Here is a 25,131-nt window from a genome sequence, read left to right as displayed (position 1 = left end):
TCTGTGTGTGGAGGGAGCCCTAAAACCACCCTGAAAGCTCTGAGTGACCCTCCCCTGATCCCACAGCACCCCGTGGTAGCGAGTGCCTCTCACAGTAAGTGCCAGGCGTGTAAGCCTGGCTCTGGCAGAGCCATGAAATATGCATTGTTTGTGTATTTTTAGAGCCCTGCTTTCCCTCTAATTACCTTCCTTTCACTCCAAAGCCTGTGAGCCATCCCAGAGGCTGCTCCTTCACCACCTGACTCCTTGTTTTGCTCTGTGCACCTTCCCCATAGCATCTGAGCACTGCTGAAGGAGGGTACCCTGCTTTTCCCAGCTCTGCACCTCACTGCAAGGGTCCCTGGTGTCTGCTTCATGCAGGGAGGCAAAAGAGAAACTGCTGAGGTGGAATACAAGAGGAAAATGGCTTGATTTTGACTGTGGGGCTCTGCTCCATTCACATGGATTGGCCAGATCTCCCATCCCACCCTGCTTCACAGCAGATCTGTGAGCTTTCCACTGTGCTCAGTGAGTTTGTGGGGTTAGATCAAGCTCTCTTTGCCTGTGAATTCCTGTTGGTTAATACACCTTCATGATCAGCCTTTGCACAGCCCCCTATTTCCCTGGGACATAAGAGCTTATATAATTTTACCCATCTCCATGCCAGGCACTTATTCATTGCAGCTCTGCTTTGTTTTCCATTTGCTCCTTGCGGCTCCGAGGCAGGCGGATTGCTGCAGATTTCATTAATGTGCTCTCCTGAACAGAAAGATGTGAGGCCTCCCCATCCTGCTGCCTTGGATGTCAGGCAGCCCACGAGGGTCCCTGCTGGCACCATCTGGCACCAGGGAAAATGGCTCAGACTGGCTGAGGTACCTGGATACGGGCAGCAGTGATTAACAGAGCGAGCACAGGAGGGTGCAGAGGTAATTAGAAACTCTGATAATCACAATGCATTAGCAAAGAACACCTCCCAGCTTTATTGCCTCCTTCTCTGCCTATTCTGCAGTGAGGTTTAATAGGAGTTTACCTGAATTAGATCTCCGCTGCATGGGAAACAGTAGGAAGATGTAGAGACTTTGGAAGGGAAACAAGCCCCCATTGTCCCTGCCATGTCCCTCCTCTCTTCCAATCCTTCCTGCAAGTGGAAAGGGAGAGCAGCCTTCCTGCAACAAGCCCTGGGATGGATCTGGGACTGCCCCAAGCCCTTTCCACCCCAAGCCATTTCCAGGACTGCCCCAGCCCTTTCCTTCCTGAGCATCACCCAGGCATGGATCTGACGCCTGCAAACAGAGCTCCTGTGATTAGAGGAATTTGAACTATTAATGAGCTGGAGGACCCACAGAAGCAGTGACAGGCAAGCAAGCAGTGCTCAGTGGCATGGTGATAGACGGGCTCTTTTTAGCTCTGCCAAGGCCTTGATACTTGGCCTGTAATGTGCAGGAGTTCTGGTAATAATTTGACTTCTGAAGTGCTCCCACATCAAAGTGATTGGTGTGCTGTACCAAACACAAAATGCAATTAAGCTAATGTACTGTGCAAGGGAGAATAAAGCTGAACCTCAGATTAGAGTTCCAATTTTTATGAGTGGGTGTAAAAAAAAAAAAGGTCTGAATTAATCACCTACTGCTTTTTCCTTATGGAAGCGATGACACCAGTGCAGTCATAGGAATTGTATCAGCAAGCCATCAGATAAACAGAGAATTTACAGGCCCCATTTGGAATGCTGTCAATTAGTACAAGCACAGCTGAGCTGGAGATTCACATCAGGTGGGCTGAGGGGGTGCAGTAACATACAGGTCAGGGAGGAAAGGTGGGATATGTGTCTGGAGGAACCCTGGAAAGAGGCAAGGGAGTGACAGTGTCTAGTGCTTATACAGCCTGGAGGGGCCAGTAGTGCCAGTGCTGGCTTACAGGTGGGGAAATTGAGGCACAGAGTTGGAAATTGGCTGTCGCCTGCTGACAGAGGCAGGGTGGCTGGCTGGGGTTTCACTTCCACTTCTCTGCTCAAGCACAAGGAATTCATGCTGCCCTGTAAATCTGCCCCTGTTTAGTTTCTGAAAAGCCTGTGGAGCCATGCTGCTCTGTAGTTTTAGGTTAGGAGAAGCAGCAATGAAAATCTGTCAGTGAAAAATATTGCTCTTATTATCTGGACTAATTTGGGCACCTCTGCTTGGAGAGATGTTGCTGGGTGTGGACATGCCCCCCATGTGCACTGGGAAGGTTTTCTTAGGAGCTACATGCTTTGCTCCTCAGTAAGACACCTCCTCATGTTACTGCTTATCTCTTTTAATAACACAGAATGGTGGGGATGGATTTCCAGGGCAGACTGTGCTCCATGCTGCTGTGTCCACATGGTCTCTTTCCAGCAGGAAATTGCATGGACAGTTGGATATTTCCCGCTACTCTCCTGACAATGAGCTCACAAATTATAAACACAAGGGAATTTTAAACAGAACAGGCTTTTCTCAGAATTTTGTCTGAATCATGGCCCGGGGAGATGAGAGGGGTCTCAAATGTAGCAATAGTCTAATAATAAATGGAGAGATGAAGGATGCTCAGTCATGCTGGGATTCCCCTCTGCTTCCAGCTAGAAACATTCCTGCATGTCAGCAATTACACACACACAAAAAAAAAAAAAAAAAAAATCCCTCGTGTAATGAAGAACTCTGCTAGAGAGTTGCAACACTTCGACTCTGGGCTGGATTTTATTACCGTGATGAAATTACACAAGCATTGCCTCTCCCTCCCTGCCCGCTGCGCAGCTCCTCGCTCTCTCCGCTGCCTCCCCTCGCTCCGCAGCCGGGCTGGGGAGCCCAGGGAAGCAGGTGGGACACGCTGGGCTCCCTCCCTCCCATCGCTGGGGCTCCTGGGCTGGCATCCCCGCGGCTGCATCATCGGCATGCGGCGCTCGGCAGGACTGCATCAGCGCTAGAGGAGATGCGAGCGCAGAGCCGCGCACCGCCCGCAGCGCCCCGGGGCCGCGCCAGGTGAGGGACAGGAGCTGCTCTGGCCCCCGGAACGCGGGGACAGCCGGGAGAGGGAAAGAAACTCAAACAAAAGGTGAAAAAGAGATGCGCAGGGGCGCGGAGCGGGTGGCTGATTTGGGATGGATCGGTGGGAGCTGCAGGGGCTGGGTCAGTGCGATGGGATCGGTGGGAGCTGCAGGGGCTGAGTTGGGATGGATCGGAGGGAGCTGCAGGGCTGAGTTGGGATGGATTGGAGGGAGCTGCAGGGGATGAGTTGGGATGGATCGGTGGGAGCTGCAGGGGCTGAGTTGGGATGGATCGGAGGGAGCTGCAGGGGCTGAGTTGGGATGGATCGGAGGGAGCCGCAGGGGCTGGGTCAGTGCGATGGGATGGAAGGGTCGGGGCAGCTGGGAATGATTTAAAGCAGCCCCGTTGTGCTGCCTTCGCTCTCTGCCCGGAGCTGCTGCGCTGTAGAGTTTGAACTTGAGCAGTTTGAACCCGAGTGCTCCTGGTGTGTGCTGTGTCCGGGATGCACTGTCAGGGACAGGGAGAAGCTGTTTGCCTGGGGACAGGGCTGTGCTGTCCCCATGGAGCCATGCAGGGCTGTGGTGGTGGTGGTGGCACCCCAGGCTGTGAGTGTGAGTGTGCCACACCTGTGTGCACAACCCGAGCTGTCCTGCACCCACTGCCATCATCCTCCTCCCTTCACCCTCCTCTCCACCAGAGCCCAACTGCAGCTAAAGATAAAAACTGCAGTCAGTCTCCCCTCTTGGGAAGGGTTAAATGGACCCACAGAGAGAAAGCAGGGCTGGCTCTCTGCTCTCTGGCTGTAGTGGGATGCAGGTGCTGTGGTGACAAGTTTCCATGCATGTGTGCATGCCCGCAGCACACCCAGGCACACATCTCTGCAGGGATTGTTTTTCTTTTGGAGGACAAGTGTTGTTCAAGGGAAAATTTTATTACACGTGTCAAGCTGCAGCAATATGATCCGTGACACCAAGATCCCATTAAAATAATGGGCAAAAAGTGGCCCTGCAAGGATATTACTTGTCAGGGATGACCTCATCTGGAGAAAAAAAGGAAAAGAGTAACAGCTTGATGGTGATAATGTTCAGGGGAGGAGCATGCAGTGCTCCGTGTGTGCTGAGGGGGATCCCTGACTGTGGTCAGGTTGGAAACTTGTAAGCACCCACTAGAGCTAAGGGGGGACTCCTGCCATGAGGAGTCAGAGTAGAAGCTTCTGGTAGGCTGAGAGAAAGTCAAGTGTCTGACATGGCATAAAAATTGCTGTTTCATGTCTCCTCTGTGTCCCTGGTGTTATCACTTGGGGGAAGGGAGAGGAAAAGGGTTAATTCTCTGGTTTGCTTACCCAGGTACTGAACATATAACAGCTCTGCACTGATCACACCAGACACTGAGCCCAAGTTCTGCTGCTCATTTGGGAATACACCTTAGTGCCCTACCAGGGCACTAACACTCCATGCAGTGGGATATCTATGGTCAGACTCCTAGAGGACAGCCTGGAGCAAGGAGTGGGAGCAGAGGCAGCATCCATGGCTTCTTCTGATCCACAATAGAAAAGCCTTCTTCCATCAGAAAGAGGAGGGGAATTTTCCCTTCACTGTAAGAGAGCCACCACAGGTAGCAGCACCCACACTGGGGCCCTGGGTCTCAAGAGGTCCTAAATGACTCCTGTTGCTGCTCCTCCTCCTTGTAGCCCTGCTGTCAAAAGCATGTCCACTGTCAGATGGACTCAGCTGGAGATCAGATCTGCAAGGACACCTTGGGTTTTCCTAACACAACTTTGCAGTTGTGCAGTGTGGGTGCTGGGGAACCCTTTGGGAGCATCAAAGCCAGGACCAGAGAGCAGCTGACAGGGGACAGCCTTCCACTTCAGCTTGCCAAATTCTGGGAGGTGTGCCCCGTGAAGCAGCTTTTTGCACCTATTTGTGTTCTGGAACATCTTTAAATGCAAGTCTCTGGTACCTGACAACTTCTGATTGAAGGATCTGAGCTGAGCTGGGGGTGGAAGCCCACTCAGGTTCTGAGGCAGCCCCCAGCCTGCAAGCACAGAGCTGCATGCTTCCCCAAAGTCAGCCTTGCACCTGCAGATGATTCCTGCCAACCTGGCTGTGTGCCTGCAGGCAGGGTGAGGGCCCCAGCTTCTGACAGCACAAAGTGTGAATAATTCCGTGAGGGGAGGAAGAGCACATGAGCAGGTACCTGGTACAGGAGGTGCAAGAGTCTAGTTCAGCCTGTAACTGCAGGGAAAAGGCAGAGGATGCTTGAGATGCATCCCTTCCATGCTCTGAGCTGGGAGCACCGCTTTGGGGAAATGAAGTATGAGAGATGAAAAAAGGCAGGGAAATTCCCCGTGACCCATGGTGATGCTGTCCCACCTGTGCTGCACAATGTTGGGCAAAACCTGGTGGGACAGGGCTGGTTTTGAGGCTCATCCTGCAATTGCTACAGCTCCCTTCCTTCTCTGAGCCAAATGACAGCCCCAGGTGCTGCCACCTCCCCTCAGAGCTGCTGTGGGTGGCCTCTTCCCGGCCACCAAGCCCCAGGGTTGATAACAGTCCTGCTGGGGAAGCCAAAGCCAGCCTTGAAAAATCCTCTTCCTGCATCGTCAAGCTGGCAAATTGATTTTCCAGCTGAACCTCTGAAATTGTTCTCTTCTGAAGAGATTATGGAATTACTCCTGTGCTAATGAATGCTTTAATGTTACGGTGACTAAAGTCCCCATAAGGACTTTAACTGCCAAAAAAGAAAAAAAAAAGGCATTGTAGGAAAGGGGAGCCTGTGGTGGCTGGGTCAGACCTCATTTCACCATCTGGGGGAGAGGAGAGGAGGAAAACGAGAGGCAGGTGAGGAGACACGCTCAGGAAAATGAGGAGAGAGAAAATGAGGAGGGAGGTGAGGCTTACTGTGGTCTCCCAGGAAGCTGCTGAATCCATCAGGAATCTCTCCTGCATCAGTTTATCCCTCCATCTCTGCATGGAGGAAAGGTAACATGTTAAATATTCCCTTTTCACCATCTCTCTGGCTGTACCCTGTGGCAGCAGGGATAACTCAACTCCTGGTGAGCCAGAGCCCAGTCCTGGGGCAGGACCCCACCAAGGAGTTTGCCTTTTATTAGGGAGAGAATGTGCTTCTGGGGATGAGTCTGCACTGATGCTGCTGCTGCTCACAGAGCACAGTCTCACCTCTGGTTACAAAACCCAGTTTTGTTTCACTGTAACTCCATGGGTTGTCCCAGGTTGTCCCAGATTTGAGCAGGAGCAGAGTTAACCCCTAAGATGGATGGGATGGGGAAGCAGTGCAGGGAAAACACCTCCATGCCACAGGAGCTGCAATGCAAGGGGAAGGCTGGTTTCTATTTAGGTTAAGGGCTGTGCACAGAATGGGTAATCCTCTTTTCATGAATTATCCAGGGGATTAGACAGCTCTAAACTCCCTCAGGCCTCTCTGGCTCGGTGGGAGCCAGGGGGGCCATGGCTGGATGGAGGGAGGGAGGGAGGGAGGGAGGGAGGGAGATGCCAGCAGGTTGCTGATGACTCATTTGGCTGCTGCCAGCCTTGCCAAGCACTCCAAGAGGTCACCAGGGGCCCAGACACAGAGTGACACAGGAGTGACGTGCAAGGGGGAAAGGGAACATCCCAATTAGGAAAGAACACGGAGCTTTATAAATAATTGCAGAGACAGGGAGCGTGGCAGCAGGCAGGAGGAGGGACAAGAGACCCGAGGCAGCAGTTTTCCAAAGTGTAATATCCTTGCTAGACTTTTCCAAGCTGTTCCTCTAACCAGAAAAAGGGATGCTTTTGGAGCTGCAGCTGATCCATCCAAAGAGATGCTCCAAACCCTCCTGCTCGGGCTGGCTCAGCAAATGGGAACCTGGGCATGCAAGTCAGGCTCATCTGTTTGGAGGGGGAATGGATCACTGTCAATACTCCATTAAAATGTTGAAGGGAGGCCAACAGCACAGCCCAGGGACAGTGAGGGGGTGGGGAAGAATGGCATGCAAACAGGGAGGCAGGCTAGATTGCACCAAAACCTGAATGTTTCACTCCATTATGGAGCAAGTGCCCATAGCAGATTCTGTTCTTTACCTAATGCACTGACAGCTGCTAGAAAAAAATGGAGTCCTGTCACTAACCTCACCCTGAGAGCCCATTCATGCCACAGAAGAGATGTTCCTGACCCTCTGCATTTGGGTCTAGGGACAAAGTTTTGGTGGGGAGATGAAGGAAAAAGGCTCAGCTGTGCAGGCTGGGCTGTGGCTGACACCCAGCTCTGCAGGGATGACAAGGGGGTTCTTCCTCCTTGTGCCAAAAACAGTGGAAAAAGCCAGCAGGGAGGACCAGCTCATGAAACAGGAACAGAGTCCTTGTGTCCTAGCTGATTTTCTGTCCATGGGTTTGTGGTGGTGACACTCTCTTCCTCCCCTAACCTCTAGAAGCTGGGCTCTAGCTCTAAGCCAGAGTGGTTTGCCTTCCTTCACTTGGTTTTCCAGGCTGTAGCTAAGAAATCAGTGGGCTTTGATTTCCCCAATTCTCTTCACATTTACTGCTGCCTAGACATGTAGCCACCTTGCCCTGGAGTTACTGTGAACCCTCACAGTACAGCTCTTATCCCCCAGACTCAGCCTGGTCACCCTTGTCTGGTCTGTAGAAAAAAATCAAGTTTATTCATGGGGAAGCTGACTGCACCAAGTCACTTTATTTCCCTTGCATTTAAATCAATTTATTCCACTCTCTGCTGCTTATCCTACATAAGCTAAATCAGGATTTTGACCCTGTGTTTTCCCCTGCCCAGAACTGGGACAAACTGAAAGCCTTGTTCTCCTGTTCAGCATTTCCTCTTTTACTCATATCATCTAGAGGATGCTGTTTAAATAATGTCAGGGGAGCTTGAGTTGAAGAGGGAATTAAAGAACAGTCTGGGGAACAGGATGGGGAATTCTGTGTCAACTCCTGCCTTGCCCAGACACACAGGCTGGGTATCAACTGTGGCTTTTTTCTGCCTGGAAACTGGAGAAAGCCTGGGTGAAAGAGAGAAAGCAGAGAAGTGAAAGACCATGGAAAGTCTTTGCCTTTAATGTGAGCTAATGTCTTTCCTCCTGCGTTGAACATCCTCAATTTCCTGTTTAACTTAAAAGTCAACACATCTGTCACGTTAGCATCGCCCGCTGCCTGGTTTCCCCAAGCCACCCCCTCCCATCTGCTCTCCTCTCCTCTCCTCCTCCCTCCCTGCCTGTCTCCCATTGCTCCTCAGAGCCTGGGGGTGTGTGTGTGTGCCTGCACTGGTGTTTTCTGCTGGCTGAGGGGCTTTTCCATCGCTCCTGCCTCAGTCCCTGGGCGTGCTGGCAGCGGGATGATCGGCTTGGCTTGCAGAGCATTCGCTTCTAATCTCCGGCTTGTGGCATCCCAGCAGAGAGGGGCAAAGCTTGCAGGAGCAGCACTGCGGGCTGGGCAGAGGGGAAATGGCTGGTGAATGGATGTGCTGAGAGATTTCCTAGTTCTGGTAAGCAATGATGCTTTTCTCTCTTTGGTCCTGTTCTGGGCGATCAGTGCAGATGCAAAGAAATAGGGTTTAAAGGGGTGGAAAAGCAAAAGGAGGGAGCTGGAAAGAGACAGGAAAAAAATACCAGTGGAGCTCGTTTGGTTTGTAGTGAAGCTTTTCCAGGGGTCAGTGCTAATCAAAGCAAATTAATTACTGTTAAGTGAGAGGCTGGGAATCAAGCACATCAATGTGTGAGCCTGGGCAGTCCAGCTCTTGCTCACAGGCAGATCCATTGCCCACCCTGTATCTTTTTTCCCTTGTGATTTCCAGCTTGGTCTGATATTTTCCATGTAGTCCTATGTGAGCCCCTAGCTGAATGCTGCTTTTTCTGCCCTGTGCTTGTTATTGCAGGAGTTGTGGGAAGCAATTCATAAATTGCTGCCCCTGAGCTGATACATAAATCCTCTCAACTTTCCTAGCTGATCAACTATCTCCATCCTAAAGTCTGCATTTTTCACTGAAGCCAGTCCCTAAATTCTGCCAAGAGGTGCAGATAAAGATGTTTGGAAGGCAGAGGGTCTCACTGGACACTCGGTTGGGACCATGGGCTGTCTGATGTCCTGGACGTGGGATTATTCCAAATGAGAGGTTTGCATGTCAGTGTCTCGCAGGATTCTCAAAATAGGTGTCCTGCATCTCAGCTGAGTGACAGCAGAGCTCTTATACCAGGGATGAATTTAGGGCCCTTGTTTAAAGAGGATCAGGGAATAATAAACCTAAGAGCAGCCTTTGCAATCTGGCTGTATTGAATCTGCAAAGATCTGTACACAACAGAAACAAAAGGAGAAATGTAGCGGGGGAGCTTTAGCAATTTTTCTATCAGGTTCAAAGATATGACCTTCTTGACAGACCTGTGTTTCACACAAAAACTGATGCAGGATTTGGGCATACCAAACCATTTTTTTTCTAGATTTATGTATGACAACCAGAATTAGAACTAGTTCTGGAGAACATTTCAGAGCTGACTTGTTTATAAAAATATTCCTCTCATGATGTATTCATGCAGAAACTTCCACTTGCTGAAAACTCACACATTTCCTACTCTTTGATGTTAGATGCTGTGGCAATGAGAGTAAGTCACTTTGGGGTTTGTGATTATTTTAGAGCAACCTAGACATTTCAAGCACCAGTTTTATTATATTTAAAGAAAAAGATCCTCCTCTCTTCAGCAGCAGGTTTTGACTTGGAGTTTTGTTTCAAGTGTGCAGGGGGACAATCTTTTGAGTAAATCTGTGTGGTTAGCAGAGGGTGAAGAGAACACAGGGAACTGGAAGGGGCTTTGCATGACCAAATCCCAGCACAGGGCAAGAAGGAAAGAGTGCAGGTGCAGAAATTGCCCAATTTGTTGTATTTGGGGGTTGATAATGTGAGGAAATCAGAGAGGGCAGCTTTTGTGTCCTTTAACCAAAATACCATGGTTTGAAATTCCTTCATGTTACCTGGAACATTGCTTCTGAACAACAGTAATGTCTGTAAATTATTTTTCTTGTTGAAATATCTTCTAAAACCTGCAGTAATGTTGATGCCAGAGTGTCTCTGCTGTCAGTTTGGTGTTGTGAGCACTCATTTAGTCTTAGGTGCTGGCCAATGGTGACTGTGCTTTCCTGTCCCTCTGCAGTGCTGCCTGGCACAGTTAATTTCCCCTGTTTAATTAATGGCTCGATAATATTTATGAAGAAAAAAACCTCATACCCATGTGCGATAACTTTGGTGCTCCTGCCAAGATGAAATTCTAGGGCCAAATGAATATTACAATATGCTGGATATAGAGATGTTTATAAAGTTCCAAATTTCCTGAGCCATCCTGATTTGATAATGGGGAAGTGAAGGACTGATCCTAAGCTCTGTCTCTGGACATAAACAGGATGGAATGTGGTACAGAATTAATGAATTTTATGACTTTAATTGAGTTTTAGCCTTTTCTTATGGACATTTGGGTTATAAAGGATGGATTTCCCTTGTGAAAAAAAAAAATCCATTTGGTGAGGGCAGGGAGAAATATGGGATCTTAAATGAAGAATACTCCAGATCACTCCTGTGATGGCACTTGGCATCAGTCATCATCTCTTCAAGACAAGGCAATCAAGAAGATGGAAGATGAAACCTTTCCTTGCCAAGGGAGACTTGCGCATTATTTGATTGAAATTGGAATCCTGTCACCTCATGCTTGTCTCTCCAGGTTTTTCTTACCACATCTGCTAAATTCCCAGCAGCTATTTGTGCTTGAAGTGCACCCTTCCTCCCTCACAGCCCATCTGCTCAGCCTGTGTGTTCTCCCCCTGCAGTCACGACTTAGTGAGCAGGGTTATGGCAGAGGAAACTCACTGGTGTAGGGGAGAAGGAAGGTGGGATTGGCTGAGGTGGCCTTGACTGTGCTGAATTTGAAAGAGGAGCTGGGTTAAAACTGAGGGAAGAACCTGTTATGAATGAGATTTTAGTCAGAGAAAAGGAGCTGAGGAGCTCAGGCCACTTTGAGGACAATTCTTCTCTTTTTCTAGTACTGTCCCAGGGAATCTTTACAAATAGATGTCAGAGAGTCTCCAATATCTAAGGTGACAACTCACCTGGGCATGTTCCTGACTGCTCTAATGCCAAGGAGGGAGAAGAAATTACAGCTTCTCTTGCTTGGAGGAGGTTGAAATGTGAGAGCATTGTAGGTATTCAGAGATGTTTTCTGCTCACCTTCATGTGCCAGAGGAGATACCTTCATATCTGGAGATATGACTGCAGATAGAGAGGGATGCAATCAAGATCTACAAAGTTGTGAAGTGGAAGAGACAGTGTGGCTGCTGACTTCTCTTCTCAAATCCCAGACCCAGGCAATGTCAGAATTGCCTAAGAGAAGCCAGGTACAGCTCCAAGACACCTTTTGGCATGAGGAGGGTGTCAGGTCTGATGCTGGGCAGGCTCCTCCAGGAGCTGCTGCAGGGCTGTGAGGGCTCATTTCTCACTGATCCAGTGTTTCCAGCCAAACTTGGTGTTTTGCTGGGCTTCACAGCAGCTCTTGTGGAAGATGAGTTTGCAGAATCTGGAATTCAGCAGCTCCCAGCTGGGTGTTGGATGGATTTGTCCAAGCCTTTATTCCCAGCACAGCAGCTGCCTCTTTGGCCTCTAGGCTGGGAGTAAGGCATGGTGTGCTCTGAGCAGCACTGCAACGTGGAGATTTTCCCATTCCTGCCCTGGAGATAACCCCTGTGGGGTGTTCTGTAAAATGTGGCAGGTGAACAGATCCCTGCAGGATGTTTTTCACCCTGGGGAAAGGGCTGTGGGAGCCAATCTGCTTGTGCACACGACAGGCTCCACAGTCCTCCTGCTCTCTGCAGGTGAACTGAAGGCAGCTCCTCTGCCAGGACACAAGTGGTGTCTCAGGGTTTGCTCCCACCACATCCCTCCGGCAGCAGGGAAAATCCTGCCTCCTCCACGGGACACTTCTCCTGCCCTCTGTGGCAGGTGGTCAGGCTGCTGCAGATTAACTGCTGTAATTATTGCAGCTTACAGGTTCCTGACCTCCTGAACTCATATCCGAGCCCTTCTCAGGCATGCAGGGCTCTTCTGGTGTCTCCTCTATGCTTTGACACTCAGAGGAGAGCCCATAGAGGAGGTGGTGGTGACATTTTTGAGGAACATCACTTATTTTGCAGTTCTTTAGGCAGTCATGATCCTCCATCCTTGTCCTGCAGCTCCTGTGAGTCACACTCCCATGGGGAGCAGCACATCTGGGGAATCAGGTTAGAGGCAGATCAGATTTGATGCCTCCCAGGGGATGATTGAGCGTTTGGGAGACAAGAATGGAAGCCTGCAAGATTCTTCTCCAGCTGTACTTGGCACAGAGGGTGTGTTGTGCAGAATGGATGAGAGTTCCTACTGAGGGATAAAAGTTCTTTTAGATTTATAAACTATCCTGGGTGAGTGGATCCTGATGTCATTCTCAGGGCTGTAAATCCAGTAAAATAAGTAAAATTTCTCTGGCCTTATACCAGAACAAGACCTAGATGGGCTACTATGAGAGATATAGCACCTTCTAATGCAGTAAAACAAAAAGTGACAATTCTGCTCTGTACACAAAGTCCAGGGCTCTCTCTCACCTGATAGATGGGAAGCAAGAGAAGATGTGTGGCCACAAGAGGTGTGGGCTTTTTACAAAATGGCAATTGGTTCTCAAATGCTTTCAGCACACTACAAAGGAGGAAATCTGACCCAAATTCCTCTGATCTGCTTCCAGTGACAGTGGGAGCCAGTGGGATCTGCCATTTCTTGGGGGGGTTCATTTGTCCTTCTACACCCCCAAACCAATGCACTTGCAACCCAGTGCATTTCAGATGTTTCATCAGGACTGTTTCATTGCAGCAATCTAGTGTGCATTAATTATAAGCCTGTGTAAATGAGGTGTTAAATGATTTATTCCTAGACCCAGATTGAGAAATCCCAGTGGTTTCTTCTCCTGATGTGTAGCTGCTGTTGAAAAAGTCAGACTTGCTGGCATTGAGGAGGAGATGAGGATTGCAATTCAGCCCCAGAATTGCTGGGCTTGGTGCGGGCTGAGCCTCCCTGGTGAGCCAAGGCAGGCTGGGACCAGCATGCAAGGAGCAGGGAGCCCATCTCCAGCACATGCATGAAAATCCTGCTGTCACCCCTTCCAGACCCTGGCTCTTGGGGACTCTGGTGATGCCCTGACGTTGGGACACCCTTGGGAAGATGGGGAATGCCTTTTTACATTCTCAGAGCCAGAGGATGGGAATTAAGAGTCATTTTAATTAATCTTGTACTTACTATTTATCACTAATTTATCAGTAATTTACTATTTATTAATAAATAAATAATAAATTTATTTATTTTATAAATATATTTATAAATATATCTATATATAGCATATAACATATAACATATAATATATAATATAATATATATTATATATAATACATAATATATAATATATAATATATTATATATTATATATTATATATTATATATTATATATTATATATTATATATTATATATTAATGTGTTATGTATTATATACTAATTATATTATATCTAATTATAATATTTAGTTTATATTTATTTATTTTATAAATAAATTTATAAAATTTATTTCTATAAAGCATATAATGCTTTATATGGTGATAAAAAGCATTTATCACCATATGCTTTTGGGGTTTTTTTTCTTCTTCTTTTAAATAAGGGTGTTTAGGATTGGTTATTAGCATCTATTTTATAGTTCTAGCAAGAGAGGATCCTTTGTTCTTAGGAGTTAAGACAGCGCTGGGTACTTGCAGAGATCAGGGGCTCTTGGAAACATTTATAGAACATTTCTGACCAAAAAGCATTTGGTTTTGTGACATGATTTTGTAAAGTCAGGCATGACTACAGCAGGTCACTTTGGAGTCTCTCCTTAAGGCTTTATTTCCAAGCTATCCTCCTAAAGCATCTATAAAATAGACATTAATAACCAATCGTAAACACCCTTATCTAAAAGAAGAAGAAAAACACCACCAAAAGCATATGGTGATAAATGCTTTTTATCACCATATGAAGCATTATGTGCTTTATATAAGTAAATTTTATAAATTTATTTATGCTTCCAACAGAGTCTGTGCTGAATGCTGCACAGCCAAGCCACGACAGATGATGTCCTTTCTACTCCTGTAATCCCTCTGACACACACAGGACAGGCACTAAGGGAATGAGGAAGGATTAGGAAAAGCCTAATTTTACCCCCACACACCCCCTGCAAATTCTGCAAAGCCTTGTCTGTAGCTGAAGTTTACACCCTGCCTGCCTTAAAACCTGAAATAAATGGGAGAGAGCTCAAATCCTGCTGACTCACAATTACAGGGGGCTGAGCACAGCAATTTCCCAGCCATCAGTAGGAAAGGAGGGAATATTTACACCTGGGAAGATTTACATCAGGGAATTTGGAAGGGAGGAATGAAAAATAAGGTGCCTCAAAGCCATGCTGTTTGAAAGCTGTCACAGCTAGAGCAGAGGGCTGAAACAGGGCTCACATTTGGCTTTCTCCAGAGCAAATGTGTAGAGGAGGCAAGTTCTGAGGATGGAGACAGGCTTGGTGAGGATGACAGCCCTCATCCCCCCTCACCCACTCTGTGCCAGGCAGCTGCTGCTGGTCCCTGCTGTTCCAGGACATGCAGCTGATTAAATATTGAAAGGGTTTCCTTGCTGCTGCTTGAAAAGCTTCTGTATGGATGAAAATGAAGTGATGTGAGGACAAGTTTGTGCTGGTGAAATTATCTCTGTTTGAATACATCTGGCCATCCCATACAAACAGACCCAAAACAGCTCTGTGGGTTTCAATGAAAAGGCACCATCAGGACGTGGGTTTGGGCTCCTCATTTCCAGAGCCAAGGTGTGGGCGTGCTCAGGGAGGTGGGGATGCAGGTGGGGGTCAGGCTGAGCTGTCACAGACCTGGTGGCATCCAGAGGCTGTTGCAGGTGCTCCAAGGCTGGCTGTGATGGGAGAAAACACCTGAGGTCTGTGTGAGCACACAGCAGCTCCAGGCTCAGCTCCCAAACCCTGGGACAGACCCAGGGATGGTGGAAATGCAGGCAGAGAGAGGGGAGGGATTTGCGATGGGTTATTGGATAAAGGTAGAGGCAGGAGGAGAGCTGGGATTAGAGGCCAAAAGTGTGAGAGGTTGAGAGGGTTGATCTGTGGGCTGTGACTGCAGGGACTGTCTCTTGGCCTGCAAGACTGCAGCTTGGCCTGAGGCATTCTGTCACTTTATACTGTCAGAAAAGACACATCTCAGCAGGAAAACTGCCCTCATCGTCTGAGTGTCCAAAACAGGCATGCAAATCTGTCCTGTGATCAAAGGAAAACTTTGGGGAAATGTCTCTGATCTCGTTAGTGTAAGTATAAACAGAGAAAAGATATCAACTTGATTAAAATGCTGCTGTAATCTGCAGAGATGGGGGATAATCTGTCCTGAAAGCACCAGGCAGCCCTGGCAGGGAGGACATCCAGCCTGGAGGAGCAGGACAGGATGGGTAAAGGGCTGCTGATCCCTCTGGGTCATGTAGAGGTTCAGACAGGGGAAGAAGACAGGATTTCCATCTTTCCTGCAAAGGGAATTTCGCCCTTGCACTGGACTGAATTTATTTTAATACATAATCATCACTGAGAATTGATTTCTGCTTGTTTTATCTATAAATTAGGTCAGATTTTGTCATCATTTTCTGAAATATTTCGAGAGTTTGATGGTTGCATCCTATGGGAGAGAAATCTAGAAATGCCTGTGAGTAAACATGCCAGCAAAGCTTTGCTTACTCACAGCCTGAGTGCACTGGCCAACATTTGCTACACAAAAGAAGGCATTTAGCAGCTATTTTTTTTTTCCAATGATAATGAAAAAAGAGCTATTTATCTTCCTTGCTCAGACCGAGGTGATATGTCCACAGCAGAATGTGCATTTTCATTATTCTTTGGACCTAATTGAAATTTGATTTCAAAAATTACATGAATCAGTTCAGTTTATGGGAGTCATTAAGCAGTTTGTAAGTGGTTTTTTAGTGTTTCACGACAGTTGTTAATTGCATTTGATTAGAAGAACATAGTCACAGCAGGGCTGATGGATGGGTTCTCATCTGAGCAAATCTGGATTAATCTATAGCCCTAAGGAAGTGGTCCATAACATAATTGAAATCAAATTAAAAATCAAGATTTCTATTAAAATGGGATGTGTGTTCATAGTGCAAGTCGTTTGCTATGATTTTGGCATCTTCTCCATTCTTTCAGAGCAACTAGTGCTTCAATTTCAATTATTTTTTCATAATTATAAGAAAAGTTTTTGCACTGGGAAATATTCCACCTGGAAGATTTCCAAAAGAAAATATTTCTTTTGACATTTAAAAATCAAATTCTGAAATGGTTTTGTATTCCTACTAGATTTAGATAAGCTGTTTGATTAAAAAAACATCCAGAATTTCCATCTCCCAACAGTGTACTGAAAAATGCAGGACCTCACTGTAATTATTTAATTAACTGTTGTCGAGGGGTTTTTCCTCTCCTATGTGCTATGAAATAATACCCTGATTTTTGGCAGGCTCACAGCATCTGAGCCTGTGTGGCTCAGCAGAAATGCACAGTAACTAAGGAAGCAAATGAAGTTTGTGCTGCACAACTTTTCACTCAAATGGGAAGGAATGCCCAGCCTGATGTGATGGAGTTCACAGGGGTCTGAGGATGAGGGAAGAGATGAGGATCTGACTCCATGTTTCAGAAGGCTTGATTTATTATTTTATGATATATATTATATTAAAACTATACTAAAAGAATAGAAGAAAGGATTTCATCAGAAGGCTAGCTAAGAATAGAAAAGGAAAGAATGATAACAAACGTTTGTGGCTTGGACTCTCTGTCCGAGCCAGCTCACTGTGATTGACCATTAATTAGAAACATTCAACATGGGCCAATCACAGATCCACCTGTTGCATTCCACAGCAGCAGGTAATCAATGTTTACATTTTGTTCCTGAGGCCTCTCAGCTTCTCAGGAGGAAAAATCCTAAGGAAAGGATTTTTCATAAAAGATGTCTGCGACAACCCAGGGACACCCAGGGAGCTGCAGGGGCTTCAGTGGCCTCTCACAGCAGCAAAACCAGCAGCTCCTTGCCCTGCCTTTCACAGCAGCTCCTTGCCCTGCCTTAGCAGCACGTGGGAGGTGGCAGCTGGTGGATCCCTGCCCTGTGGGGGCACTGGGGATAATGGAGCTGCTTCCCTGATTAACTCTGGCAGCGGCTGCTGAGTTAATTAGTGGGCAGATATGGGATACTAGGCATTAGTAATTTGTCCACAGATGCAGCTTGGAGCTGAGTGGGTTTGGGAGGAATTTCGTCCCTGCTGAAATAATTAGCAAAAAAATAATTTTCAATATCTGTTTTGAAATGTTTCAAATTCCAGTTTGAGCAGGAGATGCTTCTGCTGTTTCCACTGTGAGACTCCATCATGAGGTTCAATCTACATGAGATTTCAGTTCAGAATCTTCCTGCATGGCTGCATTTCACATCCATCCGGCTCATGCTTGGACTTGTGCCTTGCCCTTGACAGGCATGGTCATTCAGGTTTCATCTTCTCACTAGGAAGGGGAAATCTTGCTTGCTCCAAGTGAGGAAGATCAGTTAAACACAAGAGGCTCCTGAGAGTTGCCTAGAAGTAATTCATTTACTGTGGTTGCAGAAGCAGTGGCTTGTTCTGACCAGTCATGTGTGGATAAAAACATCAAGGCAGAGATCTCCCAGGATCCAGCTGATGTAGAAAGGAGAGGCAGGAGCCTCAATCAAAGCCTTTAGTAATTTCACAGGTTTGCATGAACTCAGGGCATCCCAGTGAGAATTCCTGTCCTTGCAGCTGGAAGAGAGCTGTGACCAAATGTTCATTATGGCAGTGGCCATGGTATGATCTGTGCATCAGCAACTCCATTTCCTGCTGGTTCCAGGTAGGCAGATGTTTTCTTTGGAAGTGTTTTGGATTGGGATTTTGTGTCCCTGCTGCATCTGCTTTCATCAGATTCTTCTTCTATAGGACATCAGAGATAGAATCTTCTGAGTGGATGATAGAATAGGTGGAGTAAAGAGGCAGAAAGGTTGAAAATGCAGTTACCTGTTAGTTACTACTCAGTTAATCATCACAGAGGAGGGGTTTTCTTCCTTTTTTCCTCAGTGATTGCTGGATCAAATGTGCATATCACACTTTACCAAGCAAGCTTGTTTTGCATGCTTATGCAGAACATTTCTTGCTCAAAGATGGAGTCAATTACTGTGCATGTGTTTACCAAGCCCAAGGAGCCTGCCAGGCTCCCATCTATATTTCATCAGCCTCAGCCCTCCCTGAGGCTTGCAGCACTTTGCTCTGCCTGCAGTGAAGGGCTCCTGCACTGCAAAAGCAGCAATGACTCAAGAGAAACACACAGACAGATGAAGTTCCCTGGATTTAACATCTCCTGGCAGCCTTGGCCTTATCCCCTTAATGCTGGGTGGCATTTGGATGCTCTTTTTCAGCAGCCAGGTACCACCTGATGTTTAATTTACCTGCCACTGGGCTGATGCAGAGAACAAGCTGCTCCTCACACCCTGTGCAAGTTGGAAGCCAACAGCAGCACTGACCCCCTCCTGCCATGCTGTGGTGTCTTTTTCATCTTTAATTCATAGAAGGGTTAAAGAAAGGTCTCTTAAAACTTCTGGCTCAGTGGTACATCCAGTGCAGGCTCACACTTGCAGGTTTCTGCCAGCAATTTGATTTTCAGCAGCCCTGCTGGTGAGGTTTCTGTCTATCCCTTCAAGATGCTGCCCTTCAGCCCCAGAATTGTTGTTGTTGGGAAGCTTTGTCTAAACTTAAGCATCAGTTTGAATTTCAGGCTTTAGCATCCGCTGCAAACGTCCCAACAGAGCTGGGTCCGGCTGCAGAGTCCCTTTGTACCACCCAGAGAATCCAATGGGTTCATGGAAAAGAGAAATTCCCCATCTCTCTTTGAAGAACCTGTTCCTTCCCTCTGGTCAAAGAATGTTCATCCAAAAATTTAATTCTCAGAAGAAAAGGGATCTGTTCTGGACAAATTAAAAATGTTTGAGAAGCAAACATTTGCCTTTGTCCATTGACAATAATTACTTGTCCATTGACTAATAATTACTGAAGCCCCACAGAACTCTGAATCAGGGAAAACCAGCCAAATTCTCAAGTATTACTCATGTAAAAAAAAAAAAAGCATTATTAGCACCTGTTTTTTTCATAGGAAACACCTCTTTTTTCATAGAAAACCAGTCTATTTTTTGATGCTTCTTCCTATGTTATTAGCCTGATGAAACAAACAAGCTAAGACTAGAAAACAGATTGATTTTTTTAACCTTCAAAGTTATTCCCCTGATTTCTAATGGATTCCCCATTTTCTGGGCTCTTAGTCAGAATCATGTGGAGGAAACAATATCTGTTCCTCTCACCAGGGATGCAGAAGGGATTGGGGATTTTTGGAAGGGATGCAGAAAAGAGAGGTAAAGTGGTTTTTCTTCAAGTAACACATGGGTTTTCCAATAGTGACCATATTTTTTTATTGTTTTGATTTTACTTTAGGATTGAAATTTGGTGAGTCTTGATGGTATTTGAGCCCATCTGTGTTCATGTGTGATTTCTTTACATTGCTTTTATCAGGGAAAGAATAAATGACACATTAGAGTTAAATTTTTAGTCACTGATAGTGCAGTTGGGCTCAAGCCAAAGGAATAATTGTGTGTATCTATGCACTGCATATCTCTGAAATCTCCACCTCACATTGCTCTGGGATCCCAACAAAGGTGATTTTATTGTAGTTAATACCTGCTGTAATTAGGAACCTAATTAAATATCCTCTGATCTTACCCCTTCACAGAGTCAAACAGCTCAGGGGGCTGACTCAGATTCTCCAACTCTCTCTTTTTCTTCACATGGTCTCCTACAGCCAAGCACAGGTGATTTTTAGCACCCTTTGAATATAGACACTGCTCAGGGGCAAAGAGACCAGCATCATGAGCCAAAGTCGCTGGTAAATTCCTAAAAAGTATATGTAATGTGTAAAAAAAGAAATAAATCCCACAGAATGATTGAGCTAGAAAGGAGCAGGGAGGGCAGGAAAGCTGGAAACCATGGCCATGTTTAGCAGAGAAAGCCAGCAGTGCTGAGCCATCTGTGGCAGCACAGTGGGTGATGGTTAGAGTGGGAACCAGCCTGGGCAGGAGCTCTCTGTGGCTGGGGCAGGTGCTGAGGGTGCTGAGCAGGAGGATCAGCAGCTCTGCCTTCACTTGGCAGCCAGGGTTACTCTACCTGAAGAAATCAGCCCTGTCCCCGAGCCAAGGGAGCTCTGTGCGTGATGTCATGCTGCAGGGGAACCCCTTGCTGCAGAGACCACAGCCAGTGCTTGTGGTGCTGTTTGCAGGGGTCTCAGGATGAGGGAAGAGATGGGAATTTTGACTCTGTGTTTCAGAAGGCTGATTTATTATTTTATGATACATATATTATATTATATTATTATAGATAATATAGTTATAGAAATATATATAATTCATATTATATATAATATATATTTTTATATATAAAGATATATATTTTATTTATAATTATATGTAAAGTATATATAATATAAATATATTATCTATATATCTATATATATATATATTATATATATTATATATATATATAGATATATATATATATATATATTATATATATATATATTATATATATATATATTATATATATATCTATATATATTTATATATAATATAAATATATATAGATATATAATTTATATATTATATTGTATTATATTATATTATATCATATTAATAATATAAACATAATTATATTATATATATAATATAAATTATATATATTATAGATAGAATTTAAACTAAATATATTGCATATTTATTTATAAATGTAATATATAAATATAATTATATCATATATTAAATATATTATATTTATATATAATGTAATTGTATATATTATATTATATTATATTATATTATATTATATTATATTATATTTATATACTAAGACTATACTAAAAGAAAAGAGAAAGGAGACATCAGAAGGCTAGCAAAAGAAAGGAATGGAATGATAATAAAATCTTGAGACTGCTCACAGCCTCGACAGAGGTGGCTGTCATTGGTCATCAAGTAAAGACAATTTCACGTGCTGGGTAAACAATTCTCCAAATCACATTCCAAAGTAGCAAAACATGGAGAAGCTGAAGCTTTCTCCATAGAAGAAAAGATCCTAATGAAAGGATTTTTCATAAAATATGTCTGTGACAAGTGCGTCTGTCCTGCAAAGTGCCACAAATGGGCGAGGGAGAGAGAAAAGTCAGGCAAAACTTCCCTACCTGTGCCAGGGGGGCTCAGACTGGCTTTAGTCTGGCTGGGAGAGGTGGGTGCCCTAAAGAGCAGAGCAGGGGTGGCTGTTGGTTTGTAGGAGCAGCACTGAGGGACCCTTGGGGCTGGACAGGTAAATATCAGGATGAACCTGGGCTCACAAAGCCCTGCTGTGTCTGCAATCCACTGTAGTGAGCGGCACCACTGCTGCCACCCAGCTCTGCCCACAGGGGAGTTCCCCACAGTTTGCAGCACTCGGAGACAGCAACAGATTGGGAACCCTCAGGGAGAGACATTTCCTTTGTTTTCAGCAAGGGAGGAGAGTAATTGCAAAACAATGAGGGGAGTTATTTCCCAGAGAAAATCCTGCCCATCTCACAGTGAATTTTCATAGTACATTGCTTGCATGACAGCAAACCTCACATCTCTGCATCAAACTCTGGCACCCCAAATTCAGGCACTGTGCAGCTGGTGTTGAGCAGAGATCTCTGCAGAATTTTGTAAGGAGAGCCTAAATGAGGACAGCTGGGCAGGGGACACTTAGGAAGCAGGTAAAGCTGTCACCTACACTCTGTAGAGGATGGACAGACCTTTCAGACACCAAATTTTATGAGATAAGGTCTTACTAATTTTTTTTAAAAACTTTGAAGGACCAAATTCCTCACCTGGCAGTCTGTCAGCCATTCCCTGGCTCCCTGACAGGGAAGTTTGAGGTTACACTTTGATAAATAACTTCTGATCATCACCTCCTTGCCACTTTCTTCACCTGGGATATCCTATCCTTTTTCCCCTGAAGAGGCACTAACATTATCTGCCTTGGAGTATTTGTTATCCCCTTGAAGTTTGCCAGCTAATTCCCCCAGGCTTGTCATCTGGAGGACACCTGCTCTCACACTCCACTTCTCCCATATATCATCCAGGATTTCTGCTTCTAGCCTTGGATTTATTTTGTCTTTCCTCCAGGTGTGATAGACTGTAATTCTCTGTTTCCCATGGGGAGCAGAAGCCATTTGCTGAGATATCACTTTATCTCCTGGTGTCATTTCTGTGTCAATAGTCCCAGTGTAGCAGGTGAAGGGAAAAACATTCCACAGCTTTCCTGTTACTGCTACCCAGGACTGAGAGCCCAGGGAAATGTCTAGCTTGAGATGCTGGGACACAGGACAGGACCTCTGCAGCCCTGTGGGGAGGAACAGCAGCAGCAGCAAGTGTGACAACACATCCCAGGCTGCCAAATTCAGGAGCTCCCCTGTGAGGCCTGGGAAAGCAGGGGCTAGAGGAAAGCCCCATGTGTGGTAATGTTTTTCACTTGGGGTCATTAAACGTTGAATTTGCAAACAACTCTAACAAGAGAAGAGACAAGAATCTTGACTCCATGTTTCAGAAAGCTAATTCAGTATTATATTACATATTACATATTACATATTATATATTATATATTGTATATTATATATTACATATTACATATTATATATTATATATTATATATTATATATTATATATTATATATTATATATTATATATTATATATTATATATTATATATTATCTATTGTATGCCATATGTAATATATAATATAATATAATATAATGTAATGTAATATTATATTATATTAATAATACATATTATATATATTATATATGATATATAATATATATTATATATCATATATATTGTATATATTATATATATTGTATATTATATATATTATATATGTTATATTAAAAGAAAATTATATATTAAAACTCTATTAAAATAATAAAAAAATCATAAAAAAAGCTAAAAAATAAATTAAAATCTTGTGACTGCTCACAGCTTCAACACAAGTAGCTGTCATTAGTCATCAAGTAAAAACCATTTCACATGTTAAATAAACAATTCTTCAAATTACATTCTAAAGCAACAAAACGTGGAGAAGCTGAAGCTTCTCAAAAGAAAAAATCTTAGTAAAAAGGGGGACACTTGGACCCCCAATCCTGGCAGCCAGTCCCTGACGTGCTGTTCAAGAGCAGCTCTTTGGGGCCTGTTGTGCCTGGCTCTGCAGCACACAGAGCATGGCCAGCTCTCCTGGAGCTCTGGGCTGTCACAATGGCACTCAAAAGCCAAACCAGCCCTGAGGAGCTTGGCAAGGTTTGGGCTCAGCCTGTCAGGATGTGGGCTGGAAGCTGGGTAATGACACAGGGACAGATGAAATGCTCAGATGAGACCAAATGCAGCAGAGGGTCCACCCCAGACCCTCAGTTCTCCTGCTGACACCAAGAGCTGTGCTCCAGCTGAAGTGTGGAGAGGGCTGAGGGAAACGCTGCCTGGATTTTTACCAAACAAGACTTTGCAGGCAGGCTCAGGGCACGTGGAGACCAGCCAATATGTACATGAGGCCAGTCCCAGACTCTCAGCAGGAAGGAAGATGATGATGATGTCCCTTGCTGCTTGAATTTTGCTGAAAGCCATATTCCTGCACTAAACTCACTTCCAGGGAGTCCAGAGCTGGCATTTCTGTTGTACAGTTCCTTGAGCTGGGTCAAAGAGTCTGGATTTTGGGAGCAGGTAGAGGGATGCCCCTCACTTCAGTATCTGCAGGAAGGAGCACACTTGGACCAGGGACAGTGGGGCAGGTCAAAAAATACCTGCTTCCCCCCCCACTTCTGAAAGCCAGAGTGTTTCCTTTGCATGGGATGCTCGAGCTTCAGCATCTTTCTCAGTTTCCTTCTCGTTTTTAGGGAGTCTGATGACTCTTGGAGTCCTTACATGTCTCCTCTGGCTAGGGCTGAAATGAGAAGAACAGGAGAGCTATGAAACATGCTGCAAATATTCTTGGTTCTGATCAGAAACAGCACACTGAAGGTCATTCACAGGAGACTCTGTCCTTGTGAGCATAATTTCAACATCACAGAGGTCTTGGCAAGGACAATCTGAAGTCCAGAAAGGTGAAATTTTGAGCTCTTCACCAGTGGTACAAGATTCTCTTTGCAGTTATGCCTGTGTTTTCTCTGACAAGTAGAGAAAAGAAGTTATTACAGCTATTTTGCAGACAAAGAACTAAACCTAAGGGTAACTAAATGCCTTGCCTTAGGTTGATTGAGCCATTTGTGGCCTTAGAGAGAACTGTACAGAGTTCTTGATGTTTCCCAAGTCACCAAGCCATCTCTCCTCTAACCAAACCTGTCTGAGTCCTAACAAATACCTGCATAGCCATATATTTTTCAATTTTTTTCTTTACTCTTTTCATATTTTACAGAGAAATTCCAGGTAGAACATAAGCAGAAGTTGCCTGGATTCAACTCTCCTGGCATAAATCCCCCTGCTGGCAGTCTGATTTTAACTCCCATCTGTACCGTCGCGCCCCTGCCCACAGGCATGAGTCACAGTGAGCAATAAATAACAGCTCAATCCTTCTCCTGCCTCGGCAGGTGACGCTGAGGATTTTCTCTCTGCATACACACAGGCTATAGTGCTACAGCCTGATGATGTATTGTGGCTGTTAATTTGGGGAGATGAAGCTTTTTCATCATTAATGTCCAGCCTGAATGCAGGAATTTATTTGTGTGTTAGGGAAGCACATGCAGAACATTGTCACTGCTATGAAGTGCTGAGCCTAACAGGGTTTTTTTGTTTGTTTTCGTTCTTTTTACTGGCTCAAGGCAGCATTAATTTCTGAGACTGATATTGTTATGCCTTTTTCTCTCCCTACCTTTGCAGCCTTCACCATTCCCTGCCTTGTCCTGCCTCCCCCCCAAATCTCATGCTCTGCTTTGCTTTCTCT

At 45.3% G+C, this 25,131-nt stretch overlaps 1 protein-coding gene across 2 annotated transcripts in view; it reads left to right on the top strand.

Moving 5' to 3' along the window:
* The first annotated feature begins 2,892 nt into the window (after nucleotides 1–2,892).
* SV2B (synaptic vesicle glycoprotein 2B) overlaps nucleotides 2,893–25,131 on the top strand; it is a 59,954-nt gene continuing 37,715 nt past the window's right edge. Inside the window, exon 1 of one of the 2 annotated variants that reach the window (XM_054272945.1) lies at nucleotides 2,893–2,969. The gene's annotated coding sequence lies outside the window, so the exon portion shown is untranslated. Of the gene's footprint in view, nucleotides 2,970–8,208; nucleotides 8,472–25,131 lie in introns of those variants that run through there. The other variant, XM_054272944.1, reaches the window with a different exon arrangement.

Source organism: Melozone crissalis, unplaced genomic scaffold (genome assembly GCF_028551555.1).
Source record: "Melozone crissalis strain CALT ecotype California unplaced genomic scaffold, PUWL_Pcris_2 ptg000014l_1, whole genome shotgun sequence".
Classification (NCBI taxonomy): domain Eukaryota; kingdom Metazoa; phylum Chordata; class Aves; order Passeriformes; family Passerellidae; genus Melozone; species Melozone crissalis.
This window is presented reverse-complemented; position numbering and strand designations above follow the sequence as displayed.